Genomic DNA, 24,637 nt, shown 5'->3' on the forward strand with positions numbered 1-24,637 from the left:
ATGGCGCCATTTCCTGCCAATTTCTAACTTTGAAAGACGCTATTGAGCCAATCATCTCAAAACTTAATTAGCTGTAAGGGGTTTTATTTCTCCCGAGAACCAATAAAAGCTGCACTTTTAAGTACAAATGGCGTCATTTCCTGCCAATTTCTAACCTTGAAAGACGCTATTGAGCCAATCATCTCAAAACTTAATTATTACTCTTACGGCTTTCTTCGCTATCACGATGATATTTTTGTATCTCTAGAGTCGTAAATAAGTAACTTTTATCCTCTCGGTCTCTGGGTTTTATGCCGAACATCCCCTTCGTCGCAACGTTACCAACTCTTTTTCCCCATCTTTCACTTGTACCTACTGCGGGAGTTTCAACCGGATTTCATCTTGTCTACTCACAATCATTAAAATTTTTTACCAAGCGGAACAACAGGATTATACATTACGGCGGCGCTGCGTTACGTTCCGTCCTTCATCAGCTGGAATTTTCTCCGACCTCTGGAATTCATGATTTTGCGCAATTAATCTCTGTTTGCATACTGATGATGCAAAATATTTCTCCAAAGCGCAGAATTGGTTTCGTCACTTCATGTCAAACCAAAATTCTCAAACGATACCTACAAATTTTCTCTTATTGACGTATCGTCAAGTATATCACCACGCACGTTATCCGTTACGATTTGAGCGTATCCCTTCGTTCGGATGGATTTTGGATTTTTGTGGTGATACTTGATGAAGAATATGATGTTCAACATGTACTTCACGATCACTACTTCGGGCTAATATTGTTTCACAATGCCGACAGCCTCCAGTTCATCTGTTGTGTTCCGCCCTTATCAGCTGAAATTTCTCGACCTCTGGAATTCATAATTTTGCGCAATTAATCTCTGTTTGCATAATGATGATGCAAAATGTCTCTCCCAAGCGCAAACTTCGTTTCGTCACTTCATGTCTAACCAAAATTCTCAAACTACACAATTTTCTCTTATTGGCGTATCGTCAAGTATATCACTACGCACGTTATCCGTTACGATTTGAACGTATTCCCTTCGTTCGGATGGATTTTTGTGGTGATACATGATGAAAAATGTGATGTTCAACATGCATTTCACGATCAATACTTCGGACTAACATTTTTTCACAATGCCGACAGCCTCCAGTTCATCTCAAGTACAACCCATAACGTCCGTATTTTGAGCCAATGTTTTTTTTTCTCGGCTGGTATACAGACTCTCTAGTGTATCGAGCGGTCGGGTGATTCTTTCTCTTACTCAAACCCGAAAAAGCACTCGGAATCTCACATACCCAGGATCAAGTGCCGCAAATTTATTTCCACGTCAATTTCAGCCGAAATCTGACCCGCTGATGAAGAAATAAAATGTAGTGGTGCATGCATCCTGAAGAAGATATTGTCCGCAGTCAACCTCAACCTATTTTAGCTTATGATGGCTGCAAACCGTCTAGGTTGGACCGACCGACACAAATTCAGATTGATAATCACAAAAATATTCCGAGACTTCGTCCTAGTTTTGGATCGAGCACCCCGTGCCTGCGAAATGGTGACGCAGACGTCTCGTGCAATGATGGCGGCAGGACTTCCAGGAAGAGATTCTGAGATGTCAGCTGCCGCGTGACCGCAGAGAAGAAAAACTCAAGTGACGTTTGGATGTCGCAGAGCGCCTAAGTGCGTTATAGATGCACGTGTATGCATTCTGATCTCCAGTTGGAGGTTGACCGAATTTTTTTCCATTATCAAGATAAACTCCTAGACAGTTTCAATCCTCGAGGCTAGATCTCGGAGGTCGCAAGAAATTGACAACCCGGAGGAAATATGCTGTTTGGATAACTGGATAATATTCCTGAAAATCTTGCTGCGCCATGATAGCTCTGTCGCACCATCAGCAATTGATGTATCTTTTTTCTCAAAGATGCAGTGCTTGAAGTGTGCTCACGATGTTGCAGGCGCACCGAACGGACCTTGCTGACTCGACAACGTCGGTATTTCTCGGGATAGTTAGAAATCCCGGTGTCAGCGTTTTTGAACCGTGTTGACGTTTTGGTGCCAGTCTTAATCTCGAGAATGATTCTAATTCCATCAAATCGCTGATCTTGCATTTCCCGAGGCTCTTATGTCTGGAGACAACACCTCGGTCATGTTATTATCGCCGATACGATGGTACAATGTTAATTGCGTCTACGACGCAGATTTCCTTCTCGGCGCCTGATAAATTGGAGTCAATATCAAGATCTGTGCTTCAGAATTGCAAGGACTGTGTTTTTTTCTGCACTCACCGATAAAGTCTGGCTTTGGAAACTTTGGAACCCGGTCGGATCACGCGCTTGCGTCCATCAATTTATACACTGAAGTACGCAATATTTTTAATTGTTTTTTGCAATTTATTTATTCATACTGTTTCTTCGAAAACTCCACGAATGTCAGTCCGAAGCACTGAAGGCCTGTAACCTCAGGCTTCTTTTCGAACGTATGCTCCAGTGACGTATGGTGACGTACGGAACTCAACCCAACCCAGCACGATGCATTGAAACCGAGGCGCATACCTCCATTTCCCTTGTAAATTAACTTCAACTCGCCGACTGTTGTAATAAAATTCTAGGACGCCGCAATGTAATCGCAAGGAGAAGATGCTACGCGCACCAACCAGCATAAACTAAGAGGGGCGGATGGCACCGGCGTTAACTACCATGCCATTATTGGTTAAATGCACGTTTCGCACCGGCTCCAGTGCTACCAACCCGGTGAGCATGCCGAATGCTCTGCGGGTATCGAAACTTCATGAATTCGTAAATTGAATCGGAGATAGGTGTGAAGAGCTTTTGCAACCCTGTTTCACCAGAGGCAGCTTTACTAAAAAATGCCAGCTATTCGAAACCAGGACTACGACTTTTTTCAAACGGATGTCAACGATGGATCGAGAGAAACACCCGAGTAGTACACTGAAGATGGGAAAAAGAAACTAGGATGACCACTGATGTACAGAAGATCTGGATAAATTGGGATGCGCGTGAAACGGCGTAGTAAAACCCGGGGAGTCAAATCGTAAAAGACCTTTTTTAGGAAAAATTTAAAAAAAAAAAAAAAAAAAAAAAAAAAAAAAAAAAAAAAAAAATTGAACAAATAGTAAGGAACATGTAAAAAAAAAACAAAAAACAAAATTGAACAAACAGTAAGGAGCATGTTGAAAAAAAAAAAAAAATGAACAAATAGTAACGAACATGTATTAAAAAAAAAAAAAAAAAAAAAAAAAAAAAAAAATTGAATAAATAGAATGTATGGGAAATGTAAAAAAAAAAAGAAAAAGAAAAAAAAATTAACAATGAAAGAAAAATGTCGGAGAACAGTCGTTGCTATACGATTTTACTTACTTGCCCGTAACAAAGTCTGCAGCCTAAAGCCGAAAGACCGCGTGTATATTTCCATGGGTTACGATTCAGTACTACGTATTTAAAAGTAACCGAAAATGACCCAAGGCGTTTGAATTACCACTTCTAATAACCATTTAATAGTTCTTCATTATGAAATTCGAGGCATATTGCAACGAAACATTAGAAGCTGAACATTATAGGCAAGCTCATAATTTGCTAGAAAAAAATTGAGCACCATTGCATCAAATTAGCCTTTAACTTTAACAGCTAAAATTGTCATAAGTATTACTTCCAGTCGTTCGGCTCTAATCTGCAGTCATTTGGACGTATTTATGCTAAAAGGAGCCATGTGCATGCGGTTTGCGTGTAACATAGTTCCTTTTAGCATAAATACGTCCATAATGGTATCTACAAATCAGTAGAGAACTCGAGGCAATGTCAAAAATAATATTGTACACACTTTGAGACTGCGGAAGAAGATCGTCTGACGTCAGTTAAGCATTAAAATTAAATGGGTTACATTTTGCATTAAGGAACCACTATTTCTGGCTCTTCCGTAAAAGCACTTATCTGAATAAGGAAATCAATGGCATATATGTTGTTTCTACAATGCGCCGAAAATAGTGGATCCTTATTGAAAAATGAAATCCAAATGCAAGAATCAAGATGGCGGATCATCTATCGCAGACTTAAAGTGTAAACTTATTTGGCGTTGACGCTACTGTAAGGTAATCTGGTCGTCTACTTTTTTTTGTAAATGAAATTTGTCTTGTAAATTGCATCTTCTCTGCGATGTCTAAAAATCTACGCCCTTGTTTTATTTCTTCAAAGGAGAGCAATCAACATCATTCTTTGAATTTATTTTCCTCATACAGAGAGGATAAATTACGAAGTTTTTAAAAAAAATTGGCGTTGAGTAGTTCTCCTTCCGTAAATTAAAGTATGATACACTGGGGAAAAAAACCACATTGGATCTAGAGTCCAGACTCTTAAAAACATCGACAAGAAAAAGTACCCTTGATTCAATCAGAATCTAGCTTAAATCAAGAACCAAGTCTCTTAATTTAAGCGGATTTCGTTTTGATTCAAGCAAAAATCCGATTGCATCAAGATTTTCTTGTCAATGTTTTCAAGAGTCTGGACTCTAGATCCAATGTGTTTTTTTTTCCAGCGTAGAGAAGTCTGCAATGTCGCACATCGAGATTCGTGGTTTCATCCTTAGTTTCGCCTTCGACTTGAAATAATGATCACTGGATGAGAGATTCATTATCACCCAAGTCAAACATTGGATCTTACTCCTCTTTCCTGTATACGTCTATTGTATTTTGTAGGTAAGGTTTTTCCACCACCAGGATAATTCCGGCTTGCTAACCATTTATCCTTCAGGGAGATTTTTAGAGTGTCAGAGATGCTTTCCTGTGCGCTCTCTTTTTGAATAATGACAGGTTTTAAATTATGCAATTTTTTGCATTTTCAAATATTTAATAGGTACAGGGTGTTTCAAAAATGAAATATTCACCGTGAATATCTCAAATCCTTTTGAAGGCTACCTCTTTTTTGCAAATTTCCACTTTTAGGTCCCTTGAGGGCGTTCTGACGTCTTTCAATATTCGGATTTGTCTGAAGGATATTCATGGTGGATATTGTTTTTGAATCGCCCCGTATTCAAGTTCTGCTATTGCTCTCACTGTCCGGCCGAAATCGCCGCACTGTGTGCGGGCAGAGACGAAACGGGCAGTGAGAGTAAATAGGCATGCAAATTGACACGTTTTCCAAAACATGTATTACAGGATGTTTCAAAATAAAGTATCCACCTTGAATACCTTTTAAAGGAATCCGAATATCGGAAAACTTAGGAACGCTTATTCAAACTGTTTGAGATGGACCACTTTTCCGCAAATTTCTAATGTTTTGCCTTTTTTAGCGTTCCGGCGTTTTCAATTTTCGAATTTGTTCAAAGGATATTCTAGGATTTCTAGGGTACCTTCTTTTGAAACACTCTGTATTAAAGATCAGGTATTGCTCTCACTGTCTGGCCGAAATCGCCGCACTGTGTGCGGGCAGAGACGAAACAGGCAGTGAGAGTAAATGGACTTGCAAATTGTCGCGTTTTTTTTAAAAAAAAAAAAAAAAAAAAAAAAAAAAAAAAAAAAAAAAAAAAAAAAAAAAAAACATACAATGCAGGATGTTTCAAAATAAGTATTCCCCTTGAATATCTCTTAAACGAAATCGAATATCGACAAACACCGAAACACTATTTCAAACTTATTGAGAGGGGGCCTCTTTTCCGCAAATTTCCACTTTTGGACCCCGTGAGTGCGTTCCGGCGTTTTTCAATATTCGAATTTGTTCAAAGGATATTCTAGGATTTCTAGGGTACCTTCTTTTGAAACACCCTGTATTAAAGATCAGGTATTGCTCTCGCTGCCTGGCCGAAATCGCCGCACTGTGTGCGGGCAGAGACGAAACAGGCAGCGAGAGTAATTAGGTAAGAAAATGTCATTAGGACGTAAACCATCAAATTAAATCAGGTTTGAAGTAAGGGGGTTTCCTCTAAATTTGGTTTGCACCCTCTTTGAGGATTGCAGACTTTCGAAACTATCAATATCCACGCAAAGCAAAATGAAGGAATTCAATCGAAATGAAATGAAAGCCTGAGTATTCTTTACTTATTACGCAACAATGAAATCGGCAACTTTATGTCATCTTAAGACCATTTGTCATTTTTTTTTGAATTTGGAGAAAACTGCAACAAAACTTTACTAGGCTCATAATCTCATAGGCTCTTAATTAATGTAAATAAGCTAACCTCCATGTATCAAGGACTCTTTGAAATCAAGAAGCTTACAAGATGTGAAAAATGGACATTGGCAGTGTTCTCAATAGCCGATTTAAATTACGACTGTTCAACCGAGCATCTTAGGATTATTCTCTGCATCTGCGAATAATTTCAGAACATCAATGAACCCTTTTCTTCAGTTTCCATTTACATCTACTACGATCAAAAAATGTATGTTTTTCATTGCTCACGAATTTATTATGGCTCATCATCATATGCGTCATCCTCTTGTGTCGCGTTTGGATCCTAACGGATATCGGAGTTCTTCAGTCATGCAAAATTCCTCCCTGTGTGTCCTATAAACATTATCTTCAGTGAGCAGGAGATACATGAAAGGTTTTTACTTTCCTCAATCCCAGGATAGATGAGAGATGGTAACTCTGGAGTGCTAAACTGCGAATCCAATCTGTGGCCCTCCGCCCACTGTCGCTCTGAGATTTGTTTAAAATACATCACAAACTTACATTTTCCTTTCAGTGAAACCACTTTTTCCGAGTTTAGTCCTTTGTCCCCTCGATACCTGGCTTTGAAAAACTTAAGTGGTCGAGCAGTCCTGTCTCGAAAAAGCCTTATTAGGATGGGTGTTTCTTGATTTTGGAATCGAGCTTATTTTCGTCCAAAACACGACTGCCCGTATTGTGGAATGACCCTCAGGTTCAGTTTTCAAGTTTGCATTTGCAAAAGTATTTTTGAAATTATCTTTCATTCGTGCGCGTTTGTTTTCGCGTTCTGATCATATAAAGGTGTCCCTCTTATAATTCGTTTTTGTTGATAAGGTTATCTGGTCTTGTGTGACTTCGAGTCAGCAATTTTTTCCACGAAACTCAATTTTTGGCGCTTATCTCTTCTCTTTTTTAGTTTCCTCACAATCCCTGTCTTAAATCGCCGTAGGTATAGAATAGTTACCAAAGTTATCGGAAAATTAGTATTTTTCTGCAGTTAAGCAGACGAGTCGTTTAAATGTTGACTTTTTTGGTTGTAATTTTTGTTTATTACTTAGTTGAGTGGCTAAAAGTTTTTCATAGGAGGGGTTGACGAAACACTTCTCGTAGGAGGGAGTGAAGGAGGGTCCGAAACTTTCAGTTACCTCCCTCCCCCGGCTATGCCACTGTTTTTTAAATGAAGTTTCGAAAGTTCAAGCAGCTGATCTCTCACTCATTTTTTCGGTTTCCTATAATTTTATTGGTTCTTTTCACAAACCATACAAATTCTCCTCCCCCGTGTCACTTTTGTAGTCTCTTAGAATTAAACTCTCTACGAAATGTGACTACTGATCATTGAACTAGATAAATTAATAATTTCAGCTCAATGCTTTTTTTTTTTTTTTTTTTTTTTTTGAAATTCCCTTTTAGTTTTTGCAAACAGTCATTGTGTTTTGAAAGTGTTGGTTTTTTCTAAAAAGTAAGGTGAAGAAAAAAAAATAATGAAATGGATTGATGCATTTTTTAACGCAGCTGCAAGGATGATAAGGAAAAACATAGTACGAACAGAAACAAGTACTTGTTTTTGACTGAAACTTCTTTTTCTTCCCTTGCATAAGTTATGAATTGAATACTACCCTTTATTTCTTCCATTGCATAAAAATTACTATAAATTAAGTGACAATAAGTAAGTAAGTAAGTAAGTAAGTAAGTAAGTAACCAAAGTAAGTAAGTAACCAATTAGAAGTACCGCCAACGAGTAAAAATTAAAATGTTCTTTGGTGTGCGAGCAGCAACTTGAAGACCGCAGGGGTGCAAAAAGTTCTCAGCCTTCCCCAATTTATAATTTGCCCCCCTCAATTCACTATTAGTCTTCCCTAAAATTTAATGGTATGCTATATTTGCGCCTCAACTTAAAGCAACGCGCTCAACAGTTTCCTTCTCCAAATGCAGCGCGCTTGAAAGGCATTCTTTGAAGACAGTGCTTTGCCGTTTTTTCCCCAAAATTGATCCAAATGGGTAAAACAAAAAGGAAAAAATCTTCTTCAATTTTTACAATCCTCCTCAATTCTCGCGTGAGCGGCCGCGCGATTGAGAACATTTTGCAGCCCTGCCGAAGAGAAACACAACTCCGAAGGGGCGTGTCCATTAAAGGGGGCAAGAGGTGTAAGAGCCGATTTCGTACGACGCAAATGGGAGCTGATACGATGAGATCTGACCTCATCGTCTCGGCTCCCATTTGCGACGATCGAAATAGGCCCAAGAGCTCGTGTCACCTTCACAGTGTGAGCTTCGATGCCTCCATCCGTACGACAGAGTTCTTGTCCCATGGGTTGACGTACGTTCGTACGTGGACTCATGGGACATGGACTCTGTTGGATGGAGGCATCGAAGCTCACACTGTGAAGGTGACACGAGCTCTTGGGCCGATTTTGCACGTCGCAAATGGGAGCTGATACGATGAGATCTGACCACATCGTATCAGCTCCCATTTGCGTCGTACGAAATCGGCTCAAGAGCTCGTGTCACCTTCACAGTGTGAGCTTCGATGCCTTCATCCGTACGACAGGGTACGTGTCCCATGGGTTGACGTACGTTCGTACGTGGACCCATGGGTTGACGTACGTTCGTACGTGGACCCATGGGACACGTACTCTGTTGGATGGAGGCATCGAAGCCCACACTGTGAAGGTGACCCGAGCTCTCGAGCCGATTTCGCACGTCGCAAGTGGGAGCTGATACGATGAGATTTGACCTCATCGTCTCGGCTCCCACTTGCGACGTGCGAAATCGGCTCAAAAGCTCGTGTCACCTTCGCAGTGTGAGCATCGATGCCTTCATCCGTACGACAGAGTACGTGTCCCATGGGTTGACGTACGTTCGTACGTGGACCCATGGGACATGGACTCTGTTGGATGGAGGCATCAAAGCCCACACTGTGAAGGTGACACGAGCTCTCGAGCCGATTTCGCACGTCGCAAGTGGGAGCTGATACGATGAGATTTGACCTCATCGTCTCGGCTCCCACTTGCGACGTGCGAAATCGGCTCGAAAGCTCGTGTCACCTTCACAGTGTGAGCTTCGATGCCTCCATCCGTACGACAGAGTACGTGTCTCATGGGTTGACGTACGTTCGTACGTTGACCCATGGGACATGGACTCTGTCGGATGGAGGCATCGAAGCCCACACTGTGAGGGTGACACGGGCTTCAGGAGGCCTCGGAAGTTCCGTTTCGACGACGACTTGCATTCACAGCCGTGGCGCGCTCGGCAACGGCAGAACCGCCGTCGGTTCAGGTAAAAGTGCTCGGCACGCGGTCCGTCCGACGATCGGGTGGACGACCCGCCGAACGGTCTACACGGAGAAAAAAACCTCGTGCGTGGGACCCTAAGTTTAGGTCATATGGATCTCTGAAGTTGTCAGATTGTGCATCTGAACACTGAAGGTCTAGCTGTCGAGGTTCGGATCACACATCTGAAACTTCAGTTCTTACATCTGAAGTACTTCGGTTCTCACATCCGAAGTACTTCAGATGCAAGAACTGAAGTTTCAGATGTTTGACCTGAATTTCGGCAGCTAGACCCTCAGTGTTCAGATGCTCAATCTGAAAACTTCAGAGATCCATATGACCTAAACTTAGGGTCCCACGCACGAAGTTTTTTCTCCGTGTACCGTTCGGCGTTCGGTCGTTGCCTGATCGCCGGACCTTCCGTGTGGGAAGCACTAGTAGGGGGGGATCCGCAGACTCCACCCCGGTCAGAGGCCTTGTCCGTGGATGGCATTTGTGTGACCTTTAGATCCGTTGTCAGTGACCTCGAATTACCTCTTTATGCCTTGGTGAACGCAGTGACAGTGAGTGCTCTGATTTCATGCGTACATTCAGGATGATCGTGTCGTCATCGGACGTGGGTGCGTGCCCATGTTCGATGATCATCCGATTATCCTGACTGTACGCATTCGGAGCACTCTCTATTGCAGCTTTTACCAGGGTATGGTTACCCGCTGCGGTAGAAACGAGTGTACGTCTGCAGCACAAGTCGGCGGGCGAGAGGTGCCACCGAGGCATTTCTGTATCTTGTTACTGCCGTTTTGGCGGTGACCAGATATAGGAAGAGTTCGGTGGTGCCTTTTTACCGCCCCACTTGGGTTTCAGGCGCAAACTCGTATTTCCCGTGGCCGACTGACTGACTGACTGACTGACTGACTGACTGACCTACCGACTGACTGACTAACCTACCGACTGACTGACTAACCTACCGACTGACTGACTAACTTTTTTAGGCAGTATAGGTGATTTTAGGGCAAGTTAAGGGAGTAAAGGTGAGTTTAGGGCACGTTTAGGCAGTATAGGTGAGTTTAGGGTAGGTTTAGGTAGTATAGGTAAGTCTAGGGCAGGTTTAGGTAGTATAGGTAAGTTTAGGGCAGGTTTGGGTAGTATAAGTTTAGGGCAGGTTAAGACAGACTGACCGACCGACCGACTGACCGACTGACTGGGTTAGGCAGTGTAGGTGAGTTGAGGGCAGTTTTAGATAGTATAGGCGAGTTTTGGGCACGTTTAGGAATGATAGGCGAGTTTAGGGCAGTTTTAGATAGTATAGGCGAGTTTTGGGCACGTTTAGGCATGATAGGCGAGTTTAGGGCAGTTTTAGGTAGTATAAGTGAGTTTAGGGCACGTTTAGGCAGATGGGTGAGTTTAGGGTAGGTTTAGGTAGTATAGGTAAGTCTAGGGCAGGTTTAGATACTATAGGTGAGTTGAGGGCAGGTTAAGGCGGGTAGGGTGAGGCATTCACTCACTCTTGATCATAAATTTGTTTTCCAATTTTTTTTCAATTTTTGTGTAGGAAGTTTGGTAAATCGATAACGCAAAAGTGTTCTATGAATACATTTTATTTAGAGGGCCGAAGCTTTTCGATCATTATGACCATTTTCAAGGCAGACGAAAGATGTACCACGTCACGCGACATAAACTTCAAAGCAAAATGAAGAATAGAAGACATAGCAAAGTATGAGAAAACCTAAAAACATTGTCCAAAACTAGAAAACAGAACGAGAAGGAAGCAATCGCTAGCTGGTGAGTGATGATAGGTGATAACAAGTTATCTTCAAGCACTTGTTATCACCTGTTTCCACTGAACCGCTAGAGATTGCTCCCTTCTCTCTCTATTTTCTAGGTTTTAACGATGTTTTTAGATTTTTTCATACTTTGTTATACCTTCTATTCTTCACCATGCCTTGTAGTTTTTGTCACTAGACGTGGTACCTCTTCCTTTTGCCTTGACAATGATCGCAATGATCGAAAAGCTGCGGCTCTCTAAATCATATTTATTCTTGTAACACCTTCGACGTTATGATTTACATAACTTCCTACACCGAATTGATTGGTGTTATCGTGATAATCATCGCGGCCAAAAATAAAATTAAATTAAAAAAAAAAAAAAAAAAAAAAAATTCCCAATCTGCATGTCTTTGTGTCATTTCCTCTCCTTTCCGTTAACGTTTTCCGTTCTTCTTTCTCCTTAACTCCCCTATGCATCCAAATTTTAAAACACCGAATTTCAGCTACAGCCTTTGTACTACTCCAGCCACGCAACTCGCTCCATTCTGTGAATGACGTCCTTGCCCAAGCTTCGCTGGATTGATGCATCAGCGTTTCCATCATCACTATTCACTCTGCTCATCAAACTCCTTTTTTTCACGGGATCTCCCATCAACAATGATGAAAATACTTGGGAGGATCTCTAGCTGGAAGGTCAACCATCGCTACTAACCTGCTTCTCAGAGGTTAACAGAAAAGGTGGGGGTTGTGCGAGGCTCACAGCTCCCTCTTCTGCACGAGGAAAGTAAAATCTTCATGTTTTTCAAAATGCTCTTCGCGTAAAAGGAGTAGAAGAAAACAGCAATGAAGGATACAGAAGAGAAAGAAGCATCAGGAGCGGCAGGAAAAGAAACAGCAGCAATAGAAACAACAGATGAAACAGAATATGCAGAAAAAGAAGGATATAAAAGCAGAGGAGGAGGAGAAGAATGATGAGAAGAAGAAGAAGGAAAAAAAGGAGGAGAAAGTAAAAGCGGTAGCAGAAGCAGGAGGAAATTAAAAATAGCATAGTAGAAATAACAGCGATATTAGCCTCCTAGAAAGAAGAACAAAATTATCGACTTCAAATATCCAGGCTGAGAAAAAGGAAACAGCAGCAGCAAATGAAGAATCAGAAAGAAAAGAAAAAGACGGAGTAGGACAAGCAGAGGAAGAAATTGACAAATATGAGTGGAAGCAGCTTTATTAGCAGGAACAGCAAGTTGTTTTTCAAAGACGAAATTTCCTCGATTCCCAATGGTTAGCCCCCTTTTTTTGCTCTAGGAAAATCCTTATAGGATCCAGGAGGCGACTCGCAACATATTTCATTGAAAAAGGTAAAACTGTCGTTTTCAAAACTGAAATTTTACTTATCGTAACAAGGTGTTTTCCAAACATTACGAATTTTTTTCTCAGCGTAACAAAAAACTATCAAGGTAACGGTTCTCCTTCTTGTGGTGCAGTGAATCGAACTTTTCTCAGTTTATGAGTTATGTTAGTCAAGTAGGAGTCCTTTTTTGGTCATTCAAATCAACATAGCTCCCAAAAGCCCTTTTTTAATCATCATTTCTTAGTTGAAATGGAATGTTTTTAATAGATGAAGAAAAATTAGTGACAATAAGTATGTTTCAGGGCTACCGATTTGTCAGTATTTTGAGCTCGTGAGTAATACGTAATCACTGAATGATATTCCATTAGTGTATTAAAGTGTGTCAAAGCGATCGACGGAATGATGTACCTACTATCTTGAGAGAATTCGTATTTCGCGCATTTGTGCGAACAATCAATGAGTAAAATAGAGAACAGTGAGTAAAAAGAGAGAGGGTAAAATCGAGGAAGCTGAGTGAAACGCGAGTATAGCCGAGATATAGTGAGTAAAAAGTGAGTGAAGCGTGAGTAAAGAGTGAGTAAAGTCGAAATCTGTGAGGAGCAAGTGAGGAAAATTTGGAGCAGGTACTAGCGGATGAGAGGAAATTTCACGAGACTTTACTGAGAATATCGGTAGCTCTGATTTCTGGACTTTTCTTCACCCGTAGTTATAAAAATTCTCCAATGTGAAACCAACGATAGCTCTGATTTCTATACTTTTCTTCACCCGTAGTTCAAAAAATTCTCCAATGTGAAACCAACGATATCCATTAAACCATTTAACCATGGTTTCCTAGTCTTTACAAAAGTTGATCATATCAGATAGCTAATATTTTCATGTATTTGTCAGTAAGCTTAGTGATAGTTAGTAGTATGTGATTTTGATGTACTTACAAAAAGCACATCCATTTAGCCTACGTACGTATGGTAATGATTAATATTGAACATTGAGAAGTTCACCGAGAGAACTTTAAGTTGCCCAGTGAGATCAGGTCCTCCTGCCTAATTTACTTTATTTATTATATATATCTATCTATTCATTTATTCGTCGATTTTTGAGAAATGAAAAATTGTAGCGAAACATCATCATATGAGCTCTTGTTTTTTATAATTTTTTTCTGTAATAGAAAATTAGAACTTTCAGGAAATATGCTCCACGTGAGTGAAGGCACTTTGCGATGTGCCGTGATGGAACCGGCTTTTTTGCAGCAAATTTTATAACTGTATTAATTGTTACTTGATTTACTTTACTTTTTATTTTTAATTGTATTTGTGATTCTTCTCTTTGTAATACCTACTCAAGAAATAGTTGTCAAATTCTTGGTTTTCCATGACTTGAAAAATATGAAATCGAAACCAAGAACTCCCAAATTGTACCTATAGGTTTCCGTTCGTGTTTTTAAAGGTTTTGGTTTCGTAATCCAAATCTCTACATCGAAAGAGATCGTCATTGGAGTAAAACAACACATTCTAGTGCTCTTTCGCGATAGCACTGCAATGATTCAACGTTATTTAATCAAGTTTTATTTTATCGAGTCTGCAATTACAATGCAAGCGTTACTTTTTTCTTTGGAACTCCAAGTAACCAAATTAATTGGAACAAAAATGATAATAATTGAAAAATATTGAATTTGCAAGACGCAAGGATATGTAACTTCATTTTAATATGATATTAACATAACGGAATATGTCACATGCTCTTATAACATGCATCATGATAACTCCTTCGAGGTGCGCCTTTAATTATCATTGTAATCAATATGTTATTTCCATGATTTTTCCTTTCTTTATTTTCTTCATTTCACAAAATAACATGTAAACACCTTATTTGGGCAGAATTTAAATCAGTTAGGCACTTATGCTTGGTCATGATTCATTTTCTGGTGAATCTGTAATTTTTTCAAATATTACTCATTATTTAAAATCATTTATTTAATATCATTATTTAACATCATTTTTTAAAATATTATTCATTATTATTATTTTATATAAAAGTAGGTAACCTCTTCGCAGCTAATTCTTTTGTGCAAAGTTCGTTTCCGGTGATGAACGCGTCGTGGATTGTGAGTGCTTTCAGCTTGGCGTCGGGCAATTGGATAACCCTCTTCTGGTACGTATCTAATATAGTTTTTCTATTATTCTCTTTCAGTCAAATGTATTGTCCGTCCATAGCTGATAGTCTCCGGACAGGTTTTTTTTTTTTACATTCCTACATTCTGCGTGGCAAGGTAGTCTTGTAAAGATCATCAGAACAAGAATAAACAACCATTCTTACGACAGTTGTCCAGAAAGTAAATTTTAAGATTTGACATCTTCCAACCGATAATTTACGCAGATCTAAGCAGATAATTTCGATCAATTTTGAGATGGACGTTGACCAACTGATCAAAAACACTGAAAACAATCACGGCTTTTGATTAAACATGTAGCAAAGATGTTTCATGTGCCTGCTAGGAACATTCCATTTTAGACAGACAGGATGAATATACGAATACAAATCTGAAGATTGAATAATTATTGACTATTCGTCCAGGCCTCTCAGATCCTTCTTAAGCGTCTTACTTTTTGTGCATACCATCTGTACTGCCGTACTAAGGAAAAACGCCGTATGAACCTTCAGGTGTCGCCAAATTTCCTTCGATAAAACACGAATTTCCTGGTAAACATATGAGTATTTTTCTTCCAAATTTTCGAATAATTTTGTTCGCAATTTCACCTACAGCTCCAGAAAATTTCAAGGAAAAATAATCATAACTTTCCTCAAAAATAAACATTTTATCGAAGGAAATTTGGCAACTCTCGAATGTTCATACGGCGTTCTTCCTTAGCACGACAGTGTAGATTTCTATCCTTCCATATACCTAATAATAATAATTTCTTTTTTTTTTCATTTTTTCAGAATGCTGCTGTGTGTGCTGTGAGCTGATTTCCGGTATGTAAATCATTGTTGAACTTTGTTAGCAATTATTAGTTTCCTCATTTTTAGGGATTACTCCTAGAGTCTATCTGAAACCTACTCGCCGGGTCACCTTTCACCACTTTCTCTTCCTCTATAATTAGGGACTAAATTCAACAATTTCAAGTCCGGAGGATACCTGCCGCGATATTTAGATTTAATACTCGTAATTTTTTATGTTTCTACAAAATCATCCACTGGAAGAATCGCGCATATGGTTTAAGCCGAGATATTGAGATGATCAACGCGTAATTTGTCACTTTTGTACGAAACCGCTGGAAAAATCGTGTATTCCCGCGACACTGAGTTAAAATTGATGCCATTTCTGACTCTTTAACAAGTATGGACATGATCGGAGCAACTATTCGAACTCCAGAGTAGGTATGTGGTATCATGCGGAATTGAAGGAAAATCTTAGCTTTCCGTCTATCTCAAATTACCACTGACGTTATTGAATATTATGCTCGTATCTATGGAAAAATGGGGTTTCTTCCGCGATATTTAAATAAAAATTGCGTGATCTCTCGTGTTCTTAATTAAACCGCTGGAAAATTTGCGTGTGAATACTCGGTTCGTTATGAAAATCGCGCATTTTCAGCGATATTACGGCGAAAATTGTTCAGTTTTAGTTTTTTCAATGTCTCTTAAATAGTTGCTGATTTCCCGCGATTTTTACGTAAATATTCGCGTAGTAATTGCTCACTGCTGTACTAAACCGATGGTAACATCGTGTTTTTCTCTCAATGTAAAAATGAATAATTTTATCTCTCATATTGTTTTAAAATCTCGCCGGAAATATCGCGCATTTCTCGCGATATTGAGATTAAAATCGGAGGGTTTTCAACCTTTTTCACAAAGCTGCCGGAAAAATTGTTCAAAAAACAATTGTCAATGTTCACGGAAATATGCATGAAAATGTTTGTAAATTGGTTTCTGATTTTTAGTAGGCATCTCGTAAAATTAAAATCTTTGTTTGATTGACAACATACTGATAGTTCGGTGTACAAATGATAAGAGAGAAGTGGTGGGACTGAGGTGAGATTTTTTCTCAACCCCAAATTTCTGCCGGCCGCGCGTGGCGCGTCAAATTTTGATAGCAGAGAATTACCCATTTTATGCATCAACATTGATTAAGGTGATTCGATGGACGTCATATTTTGTGTCAGAACGGCATGCGATATATCGCATCAATTGGTTTCATTTTTTCAGCTACTCGTCATTTTTCTCCAATTTTGAGATCGCGATTCTATTGTCAGGAGACCAAATTACTCACTTACCAATTTTAACAATGAAATTCAACGTAATAAAGGCTTGGTTTTTTCAGAGAGAAAACATCGCATTTGATACTGATATCGAAACTTCACTCGAATGTGATATTTTCTCTCTAAAAAAAACCACGCCTTTATTACGTTGAATTTCCATGTTAAAATTGGTAAGTGAGTGCTTTAGTCTCCTGACAACAGAATCGCGATCTCAAAATTGGAGAAAAATGACGAGTAGCTGAAAAAATGGAACCAATTGATGCAATATATCGCATGCCGTTCTGACACAAAATATGGCGTCCATCGAATCACCTTAAGGCTGGCACCAATCGTCCAACTACTCGGGCCCCGACGTACTCGTGTGACTCATTTGGTATCACGCCCAAATGAAGGAAAATCTTAGCTCTCTTTGCCTGTGTTAAATTACCGACGCCTATGAATGCTGAGATGTGCTTGCGAATAATGGGTTTATGAATCTTTGAAATGATCTTAGGTAAATGGGTCAGTTGCGTTGGGCACAGAATCTTGTTTTGATGCTTGATTCTTCTACATTAGCTGAAAATAATAAGATCCGTCCAAACAACAACTTTTTACGTTCAATATTAACCGAGATATCGCCCTTTGAAAAGTCGGGTTTTTGACGTCATCCACCGTGGTAGTGACACCCTTGGTTTCTTCCACCTTGCTTTCATCAGTCGGTGTAACGCACATTTGCATTGACTATTTAACTTTAAACTCGGATGTAAGCAAGGTGAAAGAAACCAAGGGTGTCACTACCTCGGTGGATAACATCAAAAATCCGACTTTTCAAAGAGCGATCTCCCAGTTAATATTGAACCTAGAAAGTTGGTGCTGGATAGATCTTACTACTATTAACTGATCTACAAGAATCAAGCATCAAAACACGATTTTGTAACCAGCGCAACTCTGCCGTGCTAAGGAAAAACGCCGTATGAACATTCGAGCGTTGCCAAATTTCCTTCGATCCAATGTTTATTTTTGAGAAAAATTATGAATATTTTCCTATGAAAAGAGGTGTGTGAAAAAACGGCCAAAAATGCCTCAAGGCATTTTCGAACTTTGAACACTTGGGGTGATACAGTAGCTTCCGAGACGCCCAAAACCGGTCGCCGTTTTGCTTAGAAGCGCCGGGTTGCGACGTTGCCATTTTTTAAAGTGGAAACCTTTAAAAATTCATATCTCCGCTGCATCTCAACCGATTTCAATGAACTTTTTTTTAAAATGCTCCTCTTAAATAGAGCTCTCTAGTGGTGTATAGTTTTCTGGGGTTTACTTGGCTTTAAGCGGCACTTACGCGGTTTTAGCAATTTTTGATAGACACAAAAATTTTGTTTTTATTTTACCACGATCGTGGAATCGACGAAATCTGAACAAAAACCAGTCTAAATGAGAGTTCAGGTTCTCACCTTTCTAACGAGCACATGATCATTCCGGGGAAACGTTTAGTTTCCGAGATATGACCGCTCAAAGTTGGTCACATGCGCTTTTGCGCAATGTGAATGCGTGTTATCACTGAGTCATTCGCGAACTAGGGGTCCCTTATGTTCAATTTACGTTGAAATAATTACACAGAGCAGTAAGGTGTACAACACGAGCCGTTTTTTCACCTTCGGCTGCCGATGTGCGACGTTGCCATTTTTTGAAGTGAAAACTCTTAAAAATGCATAACTCCGCTGCATTTCAACCGATTTTAATGAACTTTTTTTTTAAAATGTTCCTTTTAAATAGAGCTATCTAATGGCATTCAGGTTTCTGGATTTTTTACACTGAAAAAAAACACTCCGGCCGTGGAAGCCGTACTTACGGCTATTTAAGATACGGCCGGTTCCGGCTCAGGCCGAAAGTTCGGCGTAGCACCCGGCACTTCGACTGCCAGGTGCACGCTCGACTTTCGCTCTGAGCCGGAACACGACGGTTCTTATATGCCCTAATACGGCTTCCACGCCGAGTGTTTTTTTCAGTGTACCTTAGGGAGGCACATAGTGTTTTTATAGTTCTTTGCAGAGATTTTTCGCACAAAAAGTGTTGCTATTTTTTTCCCCGGGGGTTCTGGGAGGGTTTGAAATGGCAGAATTTAAAAAAAGAACTTTTGAAAAAGGGATTCTTTTAATCACTATTCTTACGTGTACAAATATTGAAAGCGACCCTCTCATTGTACAAGAGAAGGTGGTGTTACCAATTTACCAAGATTTGTGCAGTATACTTTAAGCGATGGTGATCTTCCGATCTAGTTTGAATGTTAAAAAAAATCGGGGGAAATGCAGACCTCCTTCCAAAAAAGAAAGAAAAAAAAAGCATCACTATTTTTTGTGCGAAAAATCTCTGCAAAGAACCATATAAACGACCTGAGTGCCTCCCTAAGGTAAATAAAATCCAGAAACCTGAATGCCATTAGATAGCTCTATTTGAAAGGAACATTTTAAAAAAAAGTTCATTAAAATCGGTTGAAATGCAGCGGAGTTATGCATTTTTAAGAGTTTTCACTTCAAAAAATGGCAACGTCGCACATCGGCAGCCGAAGGTGAAAAAACGGCTCGTGTTGTACACCTTACTGCTCTGTGTAATTATTTCAACGTAAATTGAACATAAGGGACCCCTAGTTCGCGAATGACTCAGTGATAACACGCATTCACATTGCGCAAAAGCTCATGTGACCAACTTTGAGCGGTCATATCTCGGGAACTAAACGTTTCCCCGGGATGATCTTGTGCTCGTTAGAAAGGTGAGAACCTGAACTCTCATTTAGACTGGTTTTTGTTCAGATTCCGTCAATTCCACGATCGTGGTAAAATAAAAACGAAATTTTTGTGTCTATCAAAAACTGCTAAAACCGCGTAAGTGCCGCTTAAAGCCGAGTAAACCCCAGAAAACTACACACCACTAGAGAGCTCTATTTAAGAGGAGCATTTTAAAAAAAAGTTCATTGAAATCGGTTGAGATGCAGCGGAGATATGAATTTTTAAAGGTTTCCACTTTAAAAAATGGCAACGTGTAACCCGGCGCTTCTAAGCAAAACGGCGACCGGTTTTGGGCGTCTCGGAAGCTACTGTATCACCCCAAGTGTTCAAAGTTCAAAAAAAAAAAAAAAATCTTGAATCAAGCAAATTTATCTCAAATCGAGAAGAGACTCGTATTTCCTCTTGATTATAGCAAAATCTACCTGAGTTAGGCACATATACAACTCTTGTTTTATATTTTAAGAAAAAGTGACTTGTATTTTCAGGGCACTAAGTAATATGCCAATATTTATGAAACCACCAGGGTGAACTATAGTTTGAATTTTCAAAAGTATACGGGGCAATATGTCACAAAGAGAGCGTAGTAGAGCTTAAAAATTAAATTTTGAAAGTGAATTTTAGCCTAAGTATATACCATTTTGGAATTAGCTTTATTTTGAGTATTTAGGATCTCGTTCCTCTCAAAAGTATTACTCAACTCCTTCCAACGCCATGGTAATTCAGAATATGACTTCTAACTAGTTCATTGTATGGCTAAACCCAAAAAGTCAGGGAATTTTGTCATTTTTTGTCATGGAAAACCTGGAATTGTCAGGGAATTTCATTTTGAAAATCTTGTAGACACCCTGATTTGACAACGCTTGAAGGTTCATACGGCGTTCTTCCTTAGCACGGCAGAACTGACCCATTGCTTGGTAGCAGTTGAATAGGCCTGTTTCAAGCTTTTGCTTCATTGAATAGGAGAGGTGGAAAGCTTGAAGCCATTCCCCTTGGCTCCACATGAGGCGGCAGGTAAATTGTATGTTTCCGAGTAGAACGTTGAGGCCTTGCCGCTTAAAGAGTGAACGTTCTTGTCCAAAATCGGGCAAGATATCATGACTAAGTAATTGAGTCTCTGGCACTTGAGACGGTTTTATGTGTTGGGTAGAGTGAAGTAGCTGTATCTGGTGCGGCTCATGACTCATGAGTCATTCAGTGAGATCTGAGACGAAGAGGGATCACTCCTCACTCAAACGGCGGGCCGATTATTGATATTGATAGACAAAGCTATAGATAAAGAAGACATGAGGGATATGGAGGGATCCTGACGGCGCAAGTTACAACGGACATAAGAGGGCAAGAAGGTGGGTAATAGACCCACTAAATGCCACCCCCGAAAGACTCTATATAGTTATAGTCCATCATTTTCCCCCTTAGTCTATAACAACCATTCGTTTCCACCAATAGGATCGCTCCATACTCCCCATGTCTTCTTTGCCTATTGCTTTGTCTATTGATTTCAATAATCAGCCCGCAGTAGCTCCATTCCTGGCAGATGTCAAGTGTCCTCGGTCAACCACCTGATGCGCAATGAGGAGGAGAAAAAAACTGATTCAGATTCGAACACTGAAAAAAAAAACACATTGTATCTAGAGTCCAGACTCTCGAAAACATTGACAAGAAAAAATACTCTTGATTCAATCGGATTTTTGCTTGAATCAAAACGAAATCCGCTTAAATTAAGAGGCTTGGTTCTTGATTTAAGCTAGATTCTGATTGAATCGAGAGTACTTTTTCTTGTCGACGTTTTTAAGAGTCTGGACTCTAGATCCAATGTGTTTTTTTTCCAGTGTTCGGCCTTTCTTCTCAAATCTTTAACAGCTCGTGAAATATGTATTAATCCTTAATTTTTTTTTGTTTCGTTTACAGGAGTACCTACTACGGACCTCTAATCGGTATGTGATCATCCATTTATATTTTAACCCTTATGAACAAGTACCAACTCTGTTGATCATTCTTAAATCCAATAAGAGATTGTACATAAATTATGTCGGCCACTTCTGAGGAGAAAAAAGTTGAGTGTCACTTGACTGATCTACGACGTAGGAAGACGGATCAAACATTAACTGCCTTTTAGGGGCCGTCCATAAATTACGTAACGCTGTAGGGGGGAGGGGGGTCGAAGAGAGCGTTACAGTTCTTTGTTTTTACGTGTTAAAGGATAGGGACCTACGTCTCAAAAGCGTTCATATGGGGGGGGGGGGGATGCCGAAAAAGTGCGTTACGTAATTTTTGGACGACCACGACCCCTTAGGTGAGGGAGAAAGAAGATAAATCGCAATCATAGTAGCGTTCCTTGCGTTTTCTGCCTATTTCAAGAGAGAGGGAGTTGCAAGGACCTAGACGATGTTGAACATGAGAATGATATGATAATACGTTTGAATAAGTAATTTAAGGAATCGCTGGATGGCTCAGAATCGTCGTCCATAGACCACGACGAGTCACATTGGCTGGAGTGCAATATTTGTCACAGATAGTGGCGCCATCTTCCGGATCTCAGCTAGAATCCTGGCCGAGCGCCGCATTCGAATTAAAATCTCAAATTTAAGTCTTCATTTTCCTTCCGCAATCCGCCAGCAAATTAAGGGTGTTCATAACTTACGTACCGTACTTTTTCGACAAAAATGTGAGAAATTATTGAATATATCACTGGAAAAAAAGTTTTTTAGATCCAGCGTGCAGACTCTTGAAAAAGTTTGACAAGGATAAATACTGCTGATTCAATCTGACTTTTACTTGAATCTTAAGGATTTCTGCCTTAATTGATAGTGTTGGCTCATGATTTAAGCAAAAATCTGATTTGATCAAGATTATTTTTCTTGTCAAATTCTTTAAGGGTCTGGACTCAAGATTTGAGAGAATTTTTCTCCAGTTATATTGCTGGATAAAACTTGAGGTTGAGGTATATATTTAATAACAGCGTAACAAACGCCGTTGAAGAAATGATGATGACACATCTTAGATTCGGTGTATATTTTTCCTATAGAGCAGGTTAAGTAACGCCGGCACTGACCCCTCTCCCCTCCTGTACCGCAGGCTCATACCCCCGCCCCTGCAGAGCGTTACGCAATTTATAAACGCGCCCTTAGCAACCAGAGGCGGACCTAGCAATTTGGCAACACCGTATTCCCTCCATTTAGACCTATGCTAAGTAATCGATTCTTGTCGGAGCCAGGCCCGCCACATCCCATCTCGGGCCCTGGTACCAATTTTCTGGCCCGGGCCCCTAGCACAGGGGGCGGGGGGGGGGCGGGGGGCCTCCCCCGGGAAATTTTTGAAATTTTAAATCTATTTGGACGCATTATGAAGCTCTTATGATGGAGATTTTCCATCAATTTCTGCAGAATAATTACGCCTTTTTGTTTACTTTCAGCACCAAAAACTTTCGAATTGTTGCATTCAAAACATCTATAAATTTTTTTTGAGGGGGCAGATGATAATTTTCAATTCTATGGGAGCCGGGCCCCCCTGGACTCCCCTTTCGTACGTCTATGGCAAGGGAGTTAAGCCATTGAAGTCGAGGATGCCCAGAAAGGAGCCTCTTAGCATCCGACAACGGAAGAAAATGAAACACAGTTACTAAAAATATCATTCTACATATACTCAAAATCTTGAAAATCTCTAAAAAAGTAAGAAAAATTTTATAGTGCCCTAGCGTGTTTTTGAAACTTTATTCACCTTTTGCGGAATTTTTAGGGTAATTTTTTCACTTTTCCCTTAGAGACTAGGGTTACACATGAATTCGTAGTGGTTTGTCACTTGCGTCACGGGCCCCTCCAGGGCCCGGGCCCGGTACCAAGGACCCAGTATCCCCCCCCTTGTGGCGGGCCTGGTCGGAGCAATTGGTCCATCCAAGAATCGATACATGTCCATAGGTTTAGATGGAGGGAATCCAGTGTTGCCAAATTTCTGGAGCCGCCTATGTTAGCAACGGTACAGCTGTAGCTCACAATCAGCAAGTCGCTAAGTACCATCCTCTCCGCCTTAAAGATCGAATAACGTATAGGAAGTTTCTCGTTCTGCGAGCCATTTGGCAACATTCTGCTGAAAAAAGAAACAAACGATAACAATAAAAATGAAGTACCCCCCGGCTGAAATTTGCATTTATGTCTTAGTGCTCATTCGGTGGACCAGATGGTGATTCGGCTCCATTCATGTTCCCAAGTTGTCCGGTACAGGTACTCAAACATCAACAACAAATAACCGCCCGGCTAAGTATGGTAACATGTCGGTGCTTATTACGATGAGGCGGCGATCTTTATTCCGAGACAACCCGGATCCCGTTGTGCGTTATCTGACGGCGCCTTATCGAAAAAATGATCTAAGTATTTAGATCCGCCGTTCGTGTGCGCAGAAAAATCGAGCTAAGTCCGTTTTAATTAAGGCCCGATCGAGAATTTTAAATTGGGTAACGCAGATTTGATTTCGGCCGGGTGAAAAAAATTGTCAATGTCGGGGAATTTGGACAGCGGGCTGCGTCCGCTGCTGACATGTGAGAAACAGGCCGAAACCATCTGTCCTCTATAAGAATCAAAATCGGATCTCTCGGCGCAGCAGCGTATTGTTGATACTGCTTAGCTCGCTCGGGTTCCGACTCGGAATTGCTTTTTATTTTTGGTCGGAAGTGTGTGTCCGCGGCCCAGGAAAAAGCGATATCGTAATAATCTAAAACTTCAAACTTTGGCAGGTGCTCCAACCTTATTTGTTGATGTTTCGGTTATTTTACTGCTGAGTTGAAATTTTCGAAAATATCACCGCTTGTCAAATTGATTTACAATAAGCGTTTGCAAAGTTTCCAGATGTTATGGAAATTTACACAGCGGTTTTTTCTTCTCATATTACTATGTCATAAGTTGCTGAATGCTTCTTTTTGCCCTTATCTTTGACTTTATGACAAAGTGATTTACGTGTACCATGCCGCCAAAATTTCTCCGCATCTGTTCAAATTTTAAACGAAACGGTCGTGCCTACATGACAGTTATATTGGATCCAAATCCAATGTGAAAGGAATTAATACGTCACTTATATAATGCGGTCAAA

General features: G+C 40.2%; 1 long non-coding RNA gene across 1 annotated transcript in view; it reads left to right on the plus strand.

The window, feature by feature from the left end:
- LOC140224015 (uncharacterized) overlaps positions 1-21,687 on the plus strand; it is a 34,224-nt gene extending 12,537 nt beyond the window's left edge. The window contains exons 2-4 of the long non-coding RNA XR_011899255.1: positions 14,577-14,691; positions 15,481-15,513; positions 21,467-21,687. This is a non-coding gene — a long non-coding RNA (uncharacterized lncRNA). The remainder of the gene's footprint in view (positions 1-14,576; positions 14,692-15,480; positions 15,514-21,466) is intronic.
- Positions 21,688-24,637: the final 2,950 nt, after the last annotated feature.

This window comes from Bemisia tabaci, chromosome 2, assembly GCF_918797505.1.
Source record: "Bemisia tabaci chromosome 2, PGI_BMITA_v3".
Lineage (NCBI taxonomy): Eukaryota > Metazoa > Arthropoda > Insecta > Hemiptera > Aleyrodidae > Bemisia > Bemisia tabaci.